Source organism: Saccopteryx leptura, chromosome 4 (genome assembly GCF_036850995.1).
Source record: "Saccopteryx leptura isolate mSacLep1 chromosome 4, mSacLep1_pri_phased_curated, whole genome shotgun sequence".
NCBI lineage: Eukaryota > Metazoa > Chordata > Mammalia > Chiroptera > Emballonuridae > Saccopteryx > Saccopteryx leptura.
In genome coordinates, this window is record NC_089506.1 from 133,036,383 (window position 1) to 133,056,590 (window position 20,208).

Here is a 20,208-nt window from a genome sequence, read left to right on the forward strand (position 1 = left end):
ATCGAAACTAGTTATGCTTTGAAAATAAAGGTCATTTTAAAAAATTTCATTGTTTTGTATAGAGCAGTGACATGTTTTAATGAGCTGATTACTAAGAAAGATATTTCCCTCCAACTTCCAAGTTTCTATTATCATTGCTCATGAGCGGTATTCTTAGAAATAAAGACAGGGAAGTCCCAGTGCACAGAGGAAATCCAGTGGATTCTCTGCAGAATTCTCCAGTCATAAGATTCTTTTTCTTAAAGTAATCACAAATATTCAGGGATAAACAAATCCACACTCAATGGGTCTCACTTGCCTTAAACATTTGAAGCACTTCTTTCAAATCTGGTTCTCGAATTCACCAGTCACACACCCACTTAACCACAAGGACATGTTCTGAGAAACGCAGCTCTAGCCAATTCCACTGTTGTGGGAATGTTAAGGAGGGCATGTACACAAACCTGGAAAGCATAGCCTACCAACATAATTGCATGTGCTACACTTTTGTTGAACTGTCAATGCTGTTTCCACCAGCCTGGACAATTGGCTTTTCATTTTGTAATCCAAGTGCCTGACTTAAGCCTTGATTGGCAAGGCTTCCATTTCAAGGAAGACTATCTAGAATAAACACACCGCCAGCCACAGACTAGAGGCAGGAAGTCTCCTCCCATTGAGGCGCATTTGTTTTAGTGATCTTGTTTGATTTTGATAACTGACCATTTGGGCTACTTTAACTTCCCACTCCTATGTTTTAAATTCACCAGAAGGAGCCCACAAAACTAAATTCCCTCTCTCAGCCTTAAGAAAATCAGAGCCCCAGACCCCTGCACTCCATAGCTCTTTGCCCCAAACATTGGTAAGTGCCCACTGGAGTGCCTTTGTAAACTCTAGGGCCTGTAATAACCTTATGGTTTTGTTTTGGTTTTTCTTTAGAACTTTATAGTGATTATCACTAAAAGGTATCTATAATTATAATAAAAACCATAAGGGCTGGTCCAATGTTAACACTGTCTTTGGGAACAGGTAAGTGCCCTCAGGCCTTTTAGCCCAGAGCAAAACTGACAGACTGAGACCTGCAAAAAAACAGTAATCCATAGCTGTTTAAGACATTTCCGAGGCTGTGATACCACTTGACACTCAGCAACAGGAATTTTTCACCTCCACTATGTATAACTTATGGGACCACCGTTGTATGTGAGGTCCATCATTGACCAAAATGCTGTTACGTGGCACATGACTATAACAAGTAAGGCCAGAGAGTGTGAGGTTTCATCTAATCAACAAGGTGTCCTTTTGGTATCTGAGTTGTAAGCACTGAAACAAAAGGAATTACACCCATGTTTTGTTTCCTTTCCAGAGCACATACAAGTCTGTACCAGACTCACTAATACAAAGAGCAGCTTGAATCACATAACGAGCCTTTTGAAGATAATATTTCTAAACAAGCCCATCATCAAGGGGCTTGTTTCTTTGTTTATTTTCAGAGACGGGACCCCAAAAAAACTAACGACAGCAAAAGATTTGTATGCATTTTCTCTTTTCTTAAAAAAATATAAACTGACATCAGAGAAATGGTGGCGTAAGAGATACTCCTCATCTCTCCCCTTGAAATTTAAACAAATTCTACAACTATATGTAGAGAAAAAAACCCAAATGAACCTGAAATATACACACACCGGATAAAGTTATGATTGCACAAGAAGGCGAGCCAAAGCACAAAAAGAAAAAAATACCAGAGGACTGAGTCTTTCTCTTTCCTCACAGACCTGAGGGAGGGAGGCACTGTTAGTGCAGGCTTTGTCTCAGACCCACAGGAGCCAGGAGAAGAGGGGAGTCTGGGAGGAAGAAGCTGACACAGGGGCGACGAGCAAGAACAGGAAGCAGGGTCGTTTCCCAGCATCTGCCGCACCTGTGATTGCAGGGCTGGGCAATTACAGGTGCGGGATGCACAAAAAGCCAGTGGCATGCTACCAAGAACTGCCGGCGATAAACTTGTGGAGATAGGCCCACAGGACATTGGGGCGTGCTTGATCTGCCCACCCAACCAGCCCAATTTAGCCTTGTAGAACCAGACGTGCTTGATCTGGGATCTGCACACCACCGGCTCTGAAGCTTGGGCACCGGCTTGCAGAAAGGAGTTGAGAGTGTGTGGGCGGGAAGCCCCTGATCTGTGATGTCTGCTGCAGCTTCTACGGACATCCGGGACATCCCGGCTTGTGATGTACAACCCCTGCCCTGCCCAGGGCTATGCTTGAAGTGCTTAGAGTGGTATTAGAGGAGAGACTGGACTGTGTCGCCCATGCTTCCCGGTTCCACATTGCTCCCCTTGCTGAGGGAACAGCAGTGGTGGTGGATCCCCCTCCACTAGGTATCCAGGCTGTTCTCTCCTGCGAGAGGTGGGGGTACCCAGATACTTGATACCCTGCTATCTTGGGACGTGGAGGATGGCCCTGGAAGACTCCTGGTCGGCCATTGCCAGTGCTATAAAATTGCAAAGCCCTAACGAAGAGCCCCTCCTAAAAATGCGACAACACTGCCTGCATCATTGCAAAGGCGACAGCTAAGCCATAGCAGAATCTCACAAAGGTAAATTTTGTAGTGCAGGGCCCCCTGCCAGAAAAAGAAATCATATCTCTTATTGAGGTTATTAACTATACCACCTTCAAATGCCATCAAGGAAAAAGAAATCAAATATGGATACAAGAAAAAGACATAGCTCAGATAGATGATGAAAAATCTCAAGGAAAAAAATCTCAATTACTTGGAAACCTTGGAGCTTAATGAGAGAGAATTCAAAACTGAATCTCTAAAATAATAAGATACAAGAAAACACTGAAAGGCAATTTAGTGAGCTCAAAAAACAACATAACGAACAAAAAGAATACTTCATCAAAGAAATTGAAACTATAAAAAAGAACCAAACAAAGATGAAAAAGTCAATACACGAACTAAAAAATGAGGTAACAAGCTTAGCCAATAGAACAAGTCAGGTAGAGGAGAGAATCAGTGACATTGAAGACAGGCATCTAGAGATACTACAGAGAGAAGAAGAGAAACTCACAAATTAAAAAACCATGAGAAATCCCTAGAAGAATTATCTGTCTCCATCAGGAAGAGCAATATAAGAATAAGGGGTATATTAGAAGAGGAAGAGAGGGAAAAGGGAATGGAGAACATATTGAAACAAATCATCGATGAGAACTTCCTGACCCTGTGGAAAGAGTTAGAGCCTCAAATCGAAGAAGCAAACAGAACACCAGTTACCTCAACCCAAACAGACCTACTCCAAGGAACATCATAATGAAATTATCACAAATCAATGACAAAGAAAGAATCCTCAACGCAGCTAGGGAGAATAAGGATATAACATATAAAGGAAGGCCCATTAGGCTATCATCAGATTTCTCAGCAGAAACTCTATAAGCCAGAAGAGAATGGACTCCAATATTTAAAGTACTGAAAGAGAGGAACTATTAACCAAGAATACTATATCCATCAAAACTATCCTTCAAATAAGAAGGGGAAATAAAAACATTTACAGACATACAGAAGCTGAGGGAATTTATCACCAGAAAATCCCCACTACAGGAAATACTAAGGGGTTTATCTGACCAAATAGAAAGAACAAAACAAGACAAAATTACAAGTAATATTTTTTTAACAAAACCACAATAAAAACAAGGGTAATCTGTGACAACAATAACACAAAAAGGAAGAGGATAAAGATCAGCAGTAATAAAGGAGGATGGAGTACAGAAGCACTCATGAGATAATGGACTCTAATATAATTTTTCTTTTAATAACCTAATGGTAACCACACCTGAAAATGCCACTACTGAAACACATAGCTTAAAAAAAGAAGAAACAGAAGACAGAAGTATATAACACCACCACCAAACAAAAACAAATTACAGAAAAAAAAAGAAGAACCAAACAAGACACAAAACTATCAGAAAGAAGTATAGAAAATGGCAATAGGAAATCCTCAAGAGTTAATAATTACACTAAATGTAAATGGACTGAACTGACCAATAAAGAGGTACAGAGTAGCAGACTGGATCAAGAAGCAAAACACAACAGTATGCTGCCTTCAAGGGACACATCTAAACTCCAAAGATAAAAAGAGATTCAAAGTGAAAGGTTGGAAAACAATTCTCCAAGCAAATAATATCCAAAGAAAAGCAAGAGTAGCTATACTCATATCTGACAATGCAGACTCCAAGAAAACAAAGGTAACCAGAGACAAAGATGAACATTTCATAATGAAAAAGAAGACAGTGTATCAAGAAGACATAACACTCCTTAATATATATGCACCAAACCAAGGAGCAACAAATATATAAGGTAACTACTAACTGATCTAAAAGTGCAAACTGAAAAAAATATAATCGTACTTGGAGACCTCAGTATACCATTGATGGCTTTAGATCATTCATCCAAACAGAAAACCAGTAAAGAAATATGGCCTTAATGGAAACACTAGAACAAATGGACATAATAGACATCTATAGGACATTTCACCACAAAACATCAGAGTATACATTTTTCTACAGTGTATATGGAACATTCACAAGAATAAATCATACTGGGCCACAAAAAAAAAACACCTAAAAACTCAGAAAAAATGAAATTATACCAAGCATATTCTCTGACCATAAGGCTTTAAATTAGAATTCAACTGCAAAAAAGAAATAAACGCATCCACAAATATGTAGAAATTAAACAACATACTTCTAAAAAATGAATGGGTCAAAGAAGAAAGAAAAGAGGAGATCAAAGGATATATACCAAAAAATGAAAATGACAACATGACTTATCAGAATCTCTGGGATGCAGCAAAAGCAGTAATAAGAGGGAAGTTAATCTCATTACTTGCTTATATAAAAAAGCAAGATAGGGCCCAAGTAAATAACTTAACGTCACATCTTAAGGAACTAGAAATAAAAGAACAAGGACAAACCAAAACCAGCAGAAGAAAGGAAATAATAAAAATTAGAGCAGAAATAAATGAAATAGAAAACAGAAAAACTATAGAAAAAATTAATACAACAAAGAGCTGGTTCTTTGAAAAGATCAATGAAATTGACAAGCCCCTGGCAAGACTTACGAAGGAAAAAAGAGAAAAGTCTTATATAAACAAAATCCAAAATGAAAGAGGAAAAATTACCACAGACATCATATAGATATAGAAAGGATTATCACAGAATATTATGAAAAATTATATGCCACCAAATTCAACATTCCTAAAAAAATGGAGAAACTGCTAGAATAATATAATCTTCCTAGACTGAATCATGAAGAAGCAGAAAGCCTAAACAGACCGATAAGCAGGGAGGAAATAGAAACAACTATCAGAAACCTCCCCAAAAATAAAACTCCAGGGCCAGATGGAAATACTAGTGAATTTTACCAACATTCAAAGAAGATTTGGTTACTATCCTTTTCAAAGTCTTCCAAAAATTGAAGAAGTAATACTATCAAACACATTTTATGTGGCCAACATAACCCTCATACCAAAACCTGTCAAGGACAACACAGAAAAAGAAAACTACAGACCAATATCTTTAATGAATATAGATTCAAAAATCCTAAACAGAATACTAGCAAATAGAATACAACAACACATCAAAAAATAATTCATCATGATCAAGTGGGATTCATCCCAGAAATACAAGGATGGTTCAACATATGCAAAATGACTAACGTAATACACTATATCAACAAAACAAAGAACAGAAACCCTATGATCCTATCAATAGATGCAGAAAAGGCATTAGATAAATTAGAACATCCTTTTATGTTTAAAACACTCAATAAAATGGGTATAGGAGAAAAATACCTCAACATAATAAAGGCCATTTACGACAAACCATCAACTAACATCAGAGTAAATGGTAAAAAATTGAAAACTTTTTCTCTAAAACCAGGAACAAGACAAGTTTGCCCACTGTTTTCACTCCTATTCAACATAGTGCTAGAAGTTCTAGCCAGAGCAATCAGACAAGAGAAAGAAATAAAAGGCATTCATATTGGGAAAGGAGAAGTAAAGGTTTCACTTTTTGCAGGTGACATGATCCTGTATATAAAATCCCCAAAGACTCCACAGAAAAGCTGTTAAAAACAATAAATCAATACAGTAGGTCACAGGATACAAAATTAATATACAGAAGTCTATTGCTTTCTTATATGCCAACAATGAAACCTCAGAAAAGAACTCAAAAAAATAATCCCTTTTATAATAGCAACAACAAAAAAAAATACCTAGGAATAAATATAACAAAGAATGTAAAGGACCTATATACTAAAAAGTACAAAGCATTATTAAAGGAAATTGAAAAAGACACAATGAAATAGAAAAATATTCCTTGTTCATGGATAGGAAGAATAAATATAGTTAAAATGGCCATACTGCCCAAAGCAATATACAAATTTAATGCAATTCCCATCAAAATTCCTATGACATTTTTTAAAGAAATGGAACAAGAAATCATCAGGTTTATATGGAACCATAAAAAATCTCATATAACCAAAGTAATCCTAAGGAAAAACATGAAGGTGGAGGCATTACAATACCTGACTTCAAACTATAGTACAGAGCCACGATATTCAAAACAGCATGATACTGGCAGAAAAATAGACACACAGACCAAATGGAACATAATAGAGAGCCCAGAAATAAAACCATATACGTATGGTCAAATCATCTTTGATAAAAAGACCCAAAAACACACAATGGAGAAAAGAAAGCCTCTTCAATAAATGGTGCTGGGAAAATTAGGAAAGCCACATGCAAAGAAGGAAACTTGACTACAGTTTATCTCCTTGCACAAAAATTAATTCAAAATGGATCAAAGAACTAAAGATAAGATCTGAAACAATAAATTACATAGAAGAAAACACAGGTACTAAACTCATGGACCTTGGCCATAAAGAACATTTTATGTATTTGACTCCAGAGGCAAGGGAAGTAAAGGCAAAGATAAATGAATGGGATTACATCAGACTAAAAAGCTTCTGCACAGCAAAAACAACTATCAACAAAACAAATAGGCAACCAACTAAATGGGAGATGATATTCTCAAACAACAGCTCAGTTAAAGGACTAATATCCAAAATATATAAAGAACTCACAAAACTGAGCAACAAACAATCCATTAAAAAAAATGGGAAGAGGACATGAACAGACACTTCTCCTAAGAAGAAAAACAAATGGCCAACAGATATATGAAAAAATGCTCATCAACACTAACTGAGAAATGCAAATCAAAACTACAATGAGATACCACCTCTCACCTGTTAGATTAGCTATTATCAACAAGACAGGTAATAACAAGTGCTAGAGAGGCTGTGGAGAAAAAGGAACCCTCATTCAGTGTTGGTGGGAATGTAAAGTAGTACAACCATTATAGAAGAAAGTATGGTGGTTCCTCAAAAAATTAAGAATAACCCAGGTTCGATTCCCGGCCAGGGCACACAGGAGAAGCGCCCATTTGCTTCTCCACCCCTCCGCCGCGCTTTCCTCTCTGTCTCTCTCTTCCCCTCCCGCAGCCAAGGCTCCACTGGAGCAAAGATGGCCCGGGCGCTGGGGATGGCTCTGTGGCCTCTGCCTCAGGCGCTAGAGTGGCTCTGGTCGCAACATGGTGACGCCCAGGATGGACAGAGCATCGCCCCCGGTGGGCAGAGCGTTGCCCCTGGTGGGCGTGCCGGGTGGATCCCGGTCGGGCGCATGCGGGAGTCTGTCTGACTGTCTCTCCCTGTTTCTAGCTTCAGAAAAATGAAAAAAAAAAAAATTAAGAATAGAACTACCATATGACCCAGCAATCCCTCTACTGTGTATATATCCAAAAAAACTTGAAAATGTGGGTATGTAAAGACACATGCACCCCCATGTTCATCGCAGCATTGTTCACGGTGGCTAAGACATGAAAACAGCCAAAATGCCCTTCAATAGAGGATTGGATAGAGAAGATATAGTACATATATACTATGGAATACTACTGAGCCATAAGAAATGATGACAGAGTATCATTTATAACAACATGGATGGACCTTGATAAGATTTTACCTAGTGAAATAAGTAAATAAGAGAAAACTAAGAACTGTATGATTCCATACATAGGTGGGGCACGAAGTTGAGACTCATGCATACCAGAAGAAAGGGAGGAGTGGATAGGAAGGGGGATGGGGAAAGAGGTGGGGCTTAAAGAAAAACAAAATATAGAGCAGTGGTTCTCAGAGTGCACAGGTGCACCATAGAAGATTTCCAGGTGCACCCTATGGCATTCCAGAGAATTATGTACCTGTTGGGGACCAAAAAACCAACAGGGCTTTTAGAGTTTAGATTTTGGGCAACAGAGTTGTAGGGAATTGGCTATAAGCTGACAGTCTGCCCAACCCCCCAGCTCACTTGTCTAATTAGGTTGCAAAAGTCTGTTAAGCGGTGGTGCTGGATTGTTTACACTACCCCCCCCCCCCCCGCGTTCCCTGGAAAGACTGTAGGCAAGTTTCTTCTATCCTTTGTTTGGTGTAAAGTTAAGATGATATGTATGGTGGGGGTTTCTGCACTCAACACAATTAAGAGTAAAAAGAGAGGCATTCTTCAATGTATTGACGAGGAAATAAGTCTGCCTTTCAAATATAGGCCCAAACATTGAAGAAATTGCTAGTACACATCAGGCTCATGTTTCTTATAAACACAAGAATGAAAAAACTTAACACATTCATGCCGGGACCTGCCAAATTTACTAAATCTTACTAAGAATGTATATATATAAAAAGATAACTTTTTTTTGTTGTTGTTTTTACCACTCTTTTTTACTAATTCTAAAAAGCATAACAAAAAATGTAACATAAAAATGTTTTTTAAAGTCAGAATAAATTTAATTTTGTCATATTTATTTTATTTAATTACCATAAAAGCATGCTTGGATTTTATATTTTTCTTTAATATTTGACTTAATTATTATAACATATTTCTTAGAAATTTGTATATAGTGCACCTACAATTATTTGTAGGATTTTAAATGTGCCCTGACTTCAGAAAGTTTGAGAATCACTGAAATAGGGTGACAGAAGATGATCTGACTTTGGGTGATGAGTATACAACATAATCGACTGTCCAAACGATGTGGAGATGTTTCCTCTAAATCTATGTACTCTGATTGACTAATGTCACCCTGTTAAATTTAATTGTCTAAATAAAAAATAAAAATAAAAATAATATTTCAGGAACTTTCCTTGGGAAGTACAACAGCAGCCTCATTCATAACTATTTGGATCAACTGAAATTTATAAATTCCCTCTCCATTTCTTGCCAAGATTCCATCTCTCATTCCTGATCTTCATAATTGCTCCAGTTGGATGTCCTTCCTCAATCCAGACTTTTCCAAAAGAGAACTATCTTAAAATTGTACAGTTGTCCAAAAAATCTAGAGAACAGAAGTTCATAAACTAGACTCGTTTTCATTATTCAAATACATTTTGCAGAGATTAACTTGAAATCTATTCAGCAGTACTAATACTTTTAGAAAATTAACTCCTTTAATTTAAACAGTGGGATTTCTGGCATCAGAGAGAAACTTTCAGCAAACTTGTCTACCACCATCTCGTTTCGGCAAAATTACCACAGCAAAGAAACTATCAAGTTCACTTTCAGAGCCTACACAAAAAGAAAATTTATAAGTCCATTTAGTATTATTTAAAATGGTGGAAGAATGAAAAGTTTGGTTTAAAAAGCTCACACTTCAAAAACATCACCTCAGAAATAACCTTAGCACCATAGTTGTTGAGACCAAGACATCATTCAAATTCTGGTTTGGTTTCTGATAGTAACAAAGAGGATTTCCCCCACCTAGTACCCTTTCTAGGGTCAATTTCAAAAGGATATGTACATCATGCCCTTAAATTCATGCCCTTATGTAATCTCCGCTTGAGCACAGGCTGGATTTAATAATTTGATTCTAATGAATAAAATTCAGCCAACTATGGAGTGCTACTTCTGAGAATAGGTTACAAAAAAACTCTGGCTTCCATCTTACTGGCCCTTTCTTGCTCTCTTTCACTCACTCTGACGGAAGCCAGCTGCCGTGTTGTGAGCTGCCCTACAAAGAGACCCATATGTCAAAGAACTGAGGGGTTCTTTGGCCAACAGTAGTGAGAAATGGAGGTCCCCATTCCAAACGTCCATCAGGAAGTGAATTCTGCCAACACCAACAGAGAGCTTGGAACTGGAAGCCCATCTGCTCTGCTTGAAGCTTGTGTAGAGGCAGCTTTGTGTGAGAATGAGAGCCAGAGGGACCACTTAAACAAAGCCCAGATTCCGGACCTCAAAAATCATGAGATTAATGTTTGCTGTTACAAGCTCCTAAATTTAGAGTAATTTGTTAAACAGTCAAAGATAACTAATACATTGCCAGAAATCCTCTGCCTCTCAACACAATGATTAGCTTTTCATGACATTAGCTAAGCCCTGCGGAGAAACACACTCCTGGGGTGAAGAGTCACTTTAAACAACAATTCTCTCTCTTTTTTGGTCCTAAAAATATACCGGTTTCATTTTCCCTTTCATGCCATTATATTAGTATTTTGATACTTAATTAACAAATTTATATGCACAGACTTCATAATTTTATAAACTGAGCGAAAATTTCAGCCCTAAGTCATATTAACACACGGGTTACCTCCTTCTCTCTTCATCCATTCATTCACTGAAAAATACTCTATGCCCTTCTCTGGATAGCTTCTGATTCACTGTGGTATCAGTAAATTATCTAAGCGTATTTGACCTAGATAGGTATGTCAGGAAAAGAACTCCCTGAAAAAATGAGCTGTGATCTGAACACTAAGTCTGACTAGATCAAGAACAGGAAAAGCTCTTGCATAGGAGGGAACATGGAAATGAAAAGGGGTCTGTGTGGCTGGAATATAGAAGAGGGAACAGTGCATAACACGAAACTGGAGAGGCTGTGAGCACTGGGTTATGCAGAGTCGATGAGGCCCTATAAAGGAGTGTTGTCTTTAATCTGAGAGTAGTGAGAAAAAAAAGGAAGTTTTGAAAAGAACTGGACATAATAGACCAGGGTTTTGGTGTTTTGTGTTTTTTGTTTTGTATTTTTCTGAAGCTGGAAACGGGGAGGCAGTCAGACAGACTCCTGCATGCGCCCGACCAGGATCCACCGGGCATGCCCACCAGAGGGCGATGCTCTGCCCATCCAGGGTGTCGCTCTGTTGCGACCAGAGCTACTCTAGCGCCTGAGGCAGAGGCCACGGAGCCATCCTCAGCGCCCAGGCAAACTTTGCTCCAATGGAGCCTTGGCTGCAGGAGGGGAAGAGAGAGACAGAGAGGAAGGAGAGGGGGAGGGGTGGAGAAGCAGATGGGCGCTTCTCCTGTGTGCCCTGGCCGGGAATCAAACCTGGGACTTCCGCACGCCAGGCTGACGCTCTACCACTGAGCCAACTGGCCAGGGCCAACAGACTAGGGTTTTGAAAAGATTCATCTAATTCTGATACAGATAAAAGACTGAAGGGGGCCAGAGGAGTGCAGGAACCAATGAGAGAGCACTGCAATAATCTAGCAAGAGACATTAAAAGCTTTCAGTAAGCTGGTGGTGGGATATGAGAGATACTAGGAGGATTATAGGTTAGATGCAGAGAGATATTCACATGTGCATATATAGAAAGATTAAAAAAAATTTTTTTATTTACTCATTTTAGAGAGAAGAGAAAGAGAGAAGGGTTAAGAGGAGGAGCAGTAAGCATCAACTCCCATATGTGCCTTGACCAGGCAAGCCCAGGATTTCAAACCGGTGACCTCAGCTTTCCAGGTTGACTCTTTATCCACTGTGACACCACATATCAGACCCATATATAGAAAGATTAACAGAGCAAACAAAGGTAAAGGAAAGAATTGAAACTTATAAATAAAAGCTTTAACCAAATAGTGAGCTTTCTTTGAGCAGAGCATTAGTTGCTTGATCTCCAGTTCCCAAAATGACCCAACAATGGATGCTCACACACACACACACAAAAATCTGTAAAAAGTATTTAGATACCGCATATATTTTAGGAGTAACTTCTATATGCATTTTTTTCCTGCTCAATTCCATTTGATCTTAGTTAACAGCTTTTCTAAGGACCTCTCCAAGCCAGTCTAATCAAAGGAAGTTTAATAACAGCTTTAATGATATAATTTATGTACCACACAATTCACCCTTTTAAAGTATGTAATTTAGTTATTTTTAGTGTACTTATAGAATCATGCAACCATCACCACAGTCAATTTTAGTCCATTTTTGTTCCCACAAAAAGAAACTCACACCTATTTGCAATCACTCCTCAATCCACCTAATCCTCAGACCTAGGCAACTATCTACTTTCTGTTTCTATGGCTTTGCCTATTCTGGACATTTTGTATAAATAGATTTCCCATATTCCCCTGCCCCCACACATGCAGAGTCTCTCCCTTTATCAACATCCCCCATCAGAGTGGAACATTTGTAACAATTGATGAACCTACATTAACACATCATAATCCCCAAAAGTCCACAGTTTACTTTTATAGTTCATTCTTATTGTTATACATTATACGTTTGGACAAATATAACATTTATCTATCACTGTGGTATCATACAAAGGAATTTCACTGCCCTAATAAGTCTCTATGTACTGCTTATTCAGCTTCCTTCCTCCAAACACTTATATTTTTATTGTGTCCATAGTTTTGCCTCTTTCAAGAATATCATATAGTTGCAATCATAAGTAGTATGTGGCCTTTTCAATATGGGATTCTTTCACTTCATAATATGCACTTAGGTTTTCTCCTTGTATTTTCTTTTTGCATGGCTTGATAGCTCATTTCTTTTTAGTGTTGAATAGTATTTCACTCTCTGGATATACCGCATTTATTTAACCGCTCACCTACTGAAGGAGATCTAGCTTGCTTCCAAGTTCTGGCTACTATGAAAAAAGCTTCTATACATATCCACGTGCAGTTTTTTGTGTGGAAATAAGCCTTCACTCTATTGGGTAAATAAAAGAAACACAATTGGAGAATTATACAGTAAGAATATGTTTGAGTATGTTTAGTTTTGTAAGAAAACTGTCAAACTTCTTCCCAAGTGGATGTACCATTTTGCATTTTGACAAGCAATGAATGGGAGTTATTGCTCCAAGTTCTTGCCAGCAGTTGGTTGTCTGTGTTCCAGATTTTGGTTATTCTTATAGGTGCTTAGTGGTATCGCATTGTTTTATTTTGCATTTCCCTGATGACATATGCTGTGGAGCACTTTTCCCCATGCTTATTTGCTATCTACATGTCTTCTTTGATGAGGTGTCTGTTAAGGTCTTTGGTCCATTTTTTAAATTGAGTTTTCTTATTGTTGAGTTTTAAGAGTTCTTACATATTTTGGATAACAGTCCCTAATCAGTTTATCTTTTGCAAATATTTTCTCCCAATCTATGGCTTATTTTTTCATTCTCTTGACATTGTCTTTTGCAGAACAGAAATTTGTAATTTTAATGTAGCCCAACTTGTTAATGTAGCCATTCTTTCTCTCATGAATCATGCCATCGGTGCTAGATCTTAAAAGTCATTGCCATAGTTAAGTTCATTTAGGTTTTCTTTTTTGTTACCTTTAATAGTCTCATAGTGTTGTATTTTAAACTTAGATCTGATCCACTGGAGTTAATTTTTGTGAAGGGCATGAGGCCATTGTCTATATTTTTCACATGTGAATACCCAATTGTTCCTGCACAATTTGTTGAAAAGACAATCTTTGCTCCATTATATTGCTATGTTCCATTAAAAAGATCAATTTACTGTATGTACAGGGGTCTATTGCTGGGCTGTATATTCTGTTCAATTGATCTGTTTGTCTGTTTTTCCTCCAATTCCAATCTCTTGATTATTGCAGCGTTATAATAAGCTTGAAGTTGGATAGTGTCAGTCCTCCAACTCCATTCTCATTCAATATTGTGTTAAATATTCTGGGTCTTTTGCTTCTCCATATAAACTTTAGAACCATATTATCAATATCCACAAAATTACTTGCTGGGATTTTGACTGGGATGAGTCTACAGATCACGCTGAGAAGAACTGACATCTTGACAATACTGAGTCTTCCTATCCATGAACATGGAATATCTTTCCTTTTATTTAGTTCTTCTTTGATTTAGTTCATCAGATTTTTGTTGTTCATAATTTATTAAATTTATACCTAAGTAATTCATTGAGTGCTAATGTACATGGCATTGTGTTTTTAATATCAAAACCCACTGACACATCAGAAAGGATTGACTTTTATAAATTAACACTGTATTCTACAAGCTTGCTATAATGATCAGTTCCAGAAATTTTTTTGTTTGTTCTTTATTCTTTCAGAATACCTGTATAGTTAATCATGTCATCTGTGAACAAAAACAGTTTTTTATTTTCCTTTCCAATCTGTATATCTTTTGTTTTCTTTTCTTATTTTATTATATTACCTAAAACTTCTAGCACAATGTTGGAAAGTGATGAGAGGAGACATCCTTGCCTTGTATCTTATCTCACTGGGAAAGCTTTGTATTTCTCACCATTAAATATGCTGTTAGCTGTAAGTTTTTTGTAAGCAGTCTTTCTCAAGTTGAGGAAGTTTCCCTCTATTTCTAGTTTACTAAGTGTTTTTTTTTATCATAAATGGATGTTGGATACTTTTCAAATGCTTTTTCTGCATCTATTGATATAATCATGTTATTTTTCTCATTTAGCCAGTTGATGTGATGGCTCACATTAATGCATTTTCAAAAGTTGTACCAGCCTTGCATATTTGAGTTAAATCTCACTTGTAATTTATATAGTTTTTATACATTGCTAAATTTAATTTACTATTGCTATACTTTTTATAGCTGAATAATGTTTCATTGTATCGATATACCATATTTTGTTTATCCAGTCATTAGTAGATGGACATTTGAGTTGTTTTCACTTTTTGCCCTTATGGTTTATGAATAATGCTCAATGAACATTCATGTACAGGTTTTAATATGGATATAGACAAAGATTTTCAATTTTCTTAGGTATATACCTAGTGATGAAATTGCTGGATCATATGGTAACTCAATATTTAAGTTTTCTGAAAAGCAGATAGACTGCTTTACAAATTAACTGTATCATTTTACAACCCAACCCACAATGTATTAGATTCCTATTTCTTGCAAACATCTGTTATTGTTAACCTTCAGATTATAATTATTCTACTTTGAAGCAGTATCTCATTGTAGTTTTTATTTGCATTTCCTTAATGACTGATGTTAAGCATCCTGTCCCATTCCTATTGTCCATTTGTACATTCCATTTGTCTATCCAAGACTTTTGCCCATTTTAATATTAGTTATTTATAGCCCCAGCCAGTTGGCTCAGTGGTAGAGCATCTGCCCAGTGTGTGGAAGTTCTGAGTTCAATTCCCAGTCAGGGCACACAAGAGAAGCGACCATCTGCTTCTCCACTTATTCCCCTTCTCTCTCTCTCTGTTTCTCTCTTTTCCCCTCCGCAGTCATGGCTTGAATGGTTGAGCAATTTGGCCCTGAGCACTGAGAATGGCTTCATGGCTTCACCTCAGGCACTGAAATAGCTCTGTTCAGAGCAGTGGCCCCAGATGGGCAGAGCAATGCCCCCAGCAACCTTGCCAGGTGGATCCCTATCAAGGCATATGCAGGAGTCTGTCACTGTCTCCCTACAACCCTGCCTCTCACTTAATAAAAAAATTTAAAAATAAAATTAAAATTAGCTATTTACTTTTTAATATTCAATATACAAGTCTCTAATCAAATATATAAATATATGATTTACAACTATTTTCTCCCATTCCATGGGCTGACTTTTATTTTCTTTATGGTAACCCTTGAATTAAAAGGTTTATATTTTAGTCTAATATATTTTATGTTTTTGTACTCATGCTTTCTGGTGTCAAGTCTCAGATACCATTACCTAACTCAAGGTCATAAAGATTTACTCCTATGTTTTCTCATAAGAAATGTATACTTGTGGTTCTCACATTTAGATTAACAATCCATTTTAAGATAATTCTGCATATGGTGTGAGGCTGGAATCCAAATTCATTTTCATGTCTGTGTATATACAGTTGTCTTCTCATTATTTATGGAAAAGACTTTTTTCCCCATGAACTGTCCTGACTGATGGATTTGGGGGATAAACTAAGCTTGCATTCCTGATAAATCACACTTGGTATAGCCCATTTTACATGCCACAAGACTCATTTGGCTGATGTTTTGTTGAGGATTTTTGGATATGTATTGATAAAGGGTTTTGCTCTATTGTTTTCTGAGATATGTTTGTCTGGTTTAACATCAGGTACCAAAACTAAGCAAAGATATTGGTATTTGGTATCAACAGAATGAGTTGGAAAGTATTCCCTCTTACATTTTTTGTAAGTGTAAGAAGTTTTTTGATTGCTAACTCAACTCAATCCTTCAGTCTACTTAGGATTTTTATTTCTTCTCGAGTCAGTTTTGGTAGTTTGTGTCTTTCTAAGAATCTGTCCGTTTCACCTATGTTTTGTAATTGTTGGCATACAATTATTGATGGTATTCCCTCATTGTTCTTTTTATTCTATATTGTTGGTAGTGATATCCCCCCGAAGAAAGAGACTTTAAGTGATGTGATATTATCACAGAATGTTGAAATCAATAAAACCAAAGTTAAAGCTATATTGAATATTATAATTCTAAATTTTTTACTACATACAAACTATAAATTCTTCCAGTTCTCACTTCTGCAAAAAAGAAAAGAGGTACAAAAACAGAACCAACACATTTCTAGCTAAAATGCACCTAAGTCAGTTCATTTAAAATAAGAAACAAGAAACAGTTCCTGGCTAAACTTATACATTCTAAGTGTATAATTTAATACAAACTTAATATGCTAAGCCAATTATACTCACATGAACACACACGTATATATACACCATAATAAACCCAGTATGACAAATTCCTAAGGCATTAACGTTGTCAGAATTCTGTATACTATACTTTCTGAAATCATAGCATATGCATTAATATGTTAATAGCCACATAATTTTCACATATTCCATGACCTAAAATCAGCTTTCCTGAAAGTCACAAAAAGTATTCAGATCTTATCTTAATAAAAGATTCATAAGTACATATATCAAAAATATCCTTTTGAAAGAAATTTCTGAAAACCACATTAGAGAAAAAACTGTATTTTATAGCCTCTTCTTTCAGCAAAAACTATTCCTAAGGAAGCTTTCTTCAAAGAACCTGGGTTAATGTTATACTGACTTCTCCAGAAAAAAATTCAGCTATAGAATTTTGACAACACTACTGAAGATGGCAAGCTTTCAAGCTATTTGATACTACTTGGATACACTGAGGAATAACCTGGGCCCTGGCCGGTTGGCTCAGGGTGCAGAAGTCCCAGGTTTGATTTCCGGTCAGGGCACACAAAGGCAGTGCCCATCTGCTTCTCCATGCCTTCCCCTCTCGTCTCTCTCTCTCTCTCTCTCTCTCTCTCTCTCTCTTTCTCTCTCTGTCTCTCTTCTCCTCCTCTCCTGTAGCCATGGCTTGATTAGAGTGAGTTGGTCCTGGGTGCTGAGGATGGCTCCATGGCCTTCACCTTAGGTGCTAAAAAATAGCTCTGGTTGCAACAAAGCAATGCCCCAGATGGCAAAGCATTGCCCCTAGTGGGCTTGCTGGGTGGATCCTAGTCAGGGCTCATGTGGGAGTCTGTCTCTGCCTCCTCTCCTCTCACTAAAAACAAAACAAAACAAAACAAAAAAACCCAAAACCAAAACTGTGTTTATGTTACCACCACACAGCTGACTGACACTATAATTTACAGAACATTTATATCTTCTTGATTTTAGCTGGTTTTTAGGGAAAAGACCTATGAAAGAAGTAGGGCCCATAGTAGTAACATTGGGACCAGAAAACTCAGCCTGCTGACTCTCAACCACATATCTTCTCTATGTGACAGTTTCCCACTTACAGGAGCCAAAAACTTAGAAAACAAAGTGTGTGCCAGGAGGAAGTTTCCAGTAACTGTCCTTAAACTTTTTCATTGAAAGCATGTTGATTTTGAATATCTATGAATAATTCTTCTTTTTGTGTGTGTGTGACAGAGACAGAGAGAGATACAGAGAGAGGGACAGATAGGGACAGACAGATAGGAAGGGAGAGAGATGAGAAGTATTAATTCTTCGTTGTGGCTCCTTAGTCTCCTTAGTTGTTCATTTATTGCTTTCTCATATGTGCTTTGACTGGGGGGGGGGGGGGGCTGCAGCAGAGCGAGTGACCTCCTGGCTCAAGCCAGCAACCTTGAGCTAAAGCCAGTGACCATGGGGTCATGTCTATTATACCACGTTCAAGCCAGTGACCCCGCGCTCAAGCTGGTCAGCCCACGCTCAAGCCAGTGACCTCAGGGTTTCAAACCTGCATCCTCTGCATCCATTCTGACACTCTACCCACTGCACCACCGCCTAGTCAGGCTAAATAACTCTTCTTATCTAACTTTTTGCAACTTGACTAAAAGCATGTTTTTAATAATCTTAGACTGATAATGGGTGTTCAGTGACCTGCAACTTAACTGTAGCCTTCATTGACATGTTAAATAACCTTTAAAACTTATTCTTTAGAGCTTAGAGCTACAAGACACTGTTAAAATATGAAACAACCCTGGGAAATGCTCATTTAAGTAATTAGCACATCATTGAATGTTCTACACAACATTGACTAAAAAGCTCATTCTTCTAGCTCTGTAGATAGCTACTTAATAGTGATCAGAGGTAATTAACACCAATGGCCATTAACTGTTTATATTCTTCTCTATAGATAAGAGAGCTAGAATATACCATCCATCCATGGAACAATAATGTTGCTACATTATAACACAAAGCATTAACCAGACTCTAACTCATGACATGTGAGCACTGTATTACTCAAGAAACAAAGTTCTTCTGATTCCTCTGACACAGATGCCTAAGAACAAATACCCCCCACCCCCGGGCTTTTTTTTTAGGTTTTTTAGGTAAGAGGTGGGAAGATAGTGAGGCAGACTCCCACATGCGCCCTGACTGGGATCCATCCAGCAACTCCATCTGGAGCTGATACTAGAGTATTAAACTATGGCTGAGGCACTCCAAAGGAGCTATCCTCAGTGCCTGGGGCCATGCTTGAACCAATCAAGCCACTATCTGCAGGAAGGAAAGAGGGAAGGGGTGGGGAGAAGCAGATGGTTGCTTCTCTTCTGTGCTCTGACTGGCAATCGAAACCAGGAATTGAACCTGGGCTGTCCATATGCCAGGCGGACACTATATCCACTGAGCCACCAGCCAGGGCTGCAAATACCTTATCTTCACTTTCTCTTTGGAGAACCCAACTTTTACTTACAATATAAAAAGCCTAGGCCCTGGCCAGTTGGCTCAGTGGTAAGAGTGTCAGCCCGGTGTGTGTATGTCCTGGGTTTGATTCCCGGTCAGGGCACACAGTAGAAGTGCTCATCTGCTTCTCCACCCTTCCCCCTCTTGCTTCTCTCTCTCTCTTTTTTCTCCTCCCCTCCTGCTGCCATGGCTCAACTGGAGCAAGCTGACCCCAGGCACTGAAGATGGCTCCATGGCCTCCACCTCAGGTGCTAAAAAAAATGGTTCCAATTACAACAGAGCAAGGGCCCCAGATGGGCAGAGCATCACCCCCTAGTGGGCTTGCCATGTGGATCCCAGTTGGGGCATATGCAGGGCATCTGTCTCTGCCTCCCCTCTTCTCACAAAAAGAATAAGTAAGTAAAATAAAAATATAAAAATATGAGTTAATATGAGTTCAGAGACAACATATCCTAAATGGTAACACACCCATGAGTTAAAGAGGAGATTGCTGTCATAAACCTATCCTCTAGCTTAGTAACCAATGGACTTCAGTTCAAAATGCTATTGTCCTACAGGGCATTTACAGTCACTGCGGTAGGGGTGGAGAAAAGGTCTGAGGAAGCTCTTGGGGAAAAGGAAGTTGATTTAAGTCTTTGCTGCTCCCCTACGCCAAAACCAATGAGATGAGAAATTTTAAATAATCTGCAATTTCTCCAGAGATTTCTTGGGAGGTTCTAAAAAAGAAAAAGAAACAGTTGCCTCCCTAGTACTTTGACCTTAGCTGTTGTTTTAACTTGTTCTCAATTCTGCTTGACCATACAAAGAAACAGGTGGTTCTTCTCCCATTATT

At 38.0% G+C, this 20,208-nt stretch overlaps 1 protein-coding gene across 2 annotated transcripts in view; it reads right to left on the reverse strand.

The window, feature by feature from the left end:
* IQGAP2 (IQ motif containing GTPase activating protein 2) overlaps positions 1 to 20,208 on the reverse strand; it is a 435,050-nt gene that overhangs the window by 365,361 nt on the left and 49,481 nt on the right. The gene's annotated exons all lie outside the window — the stretch shown is intronic.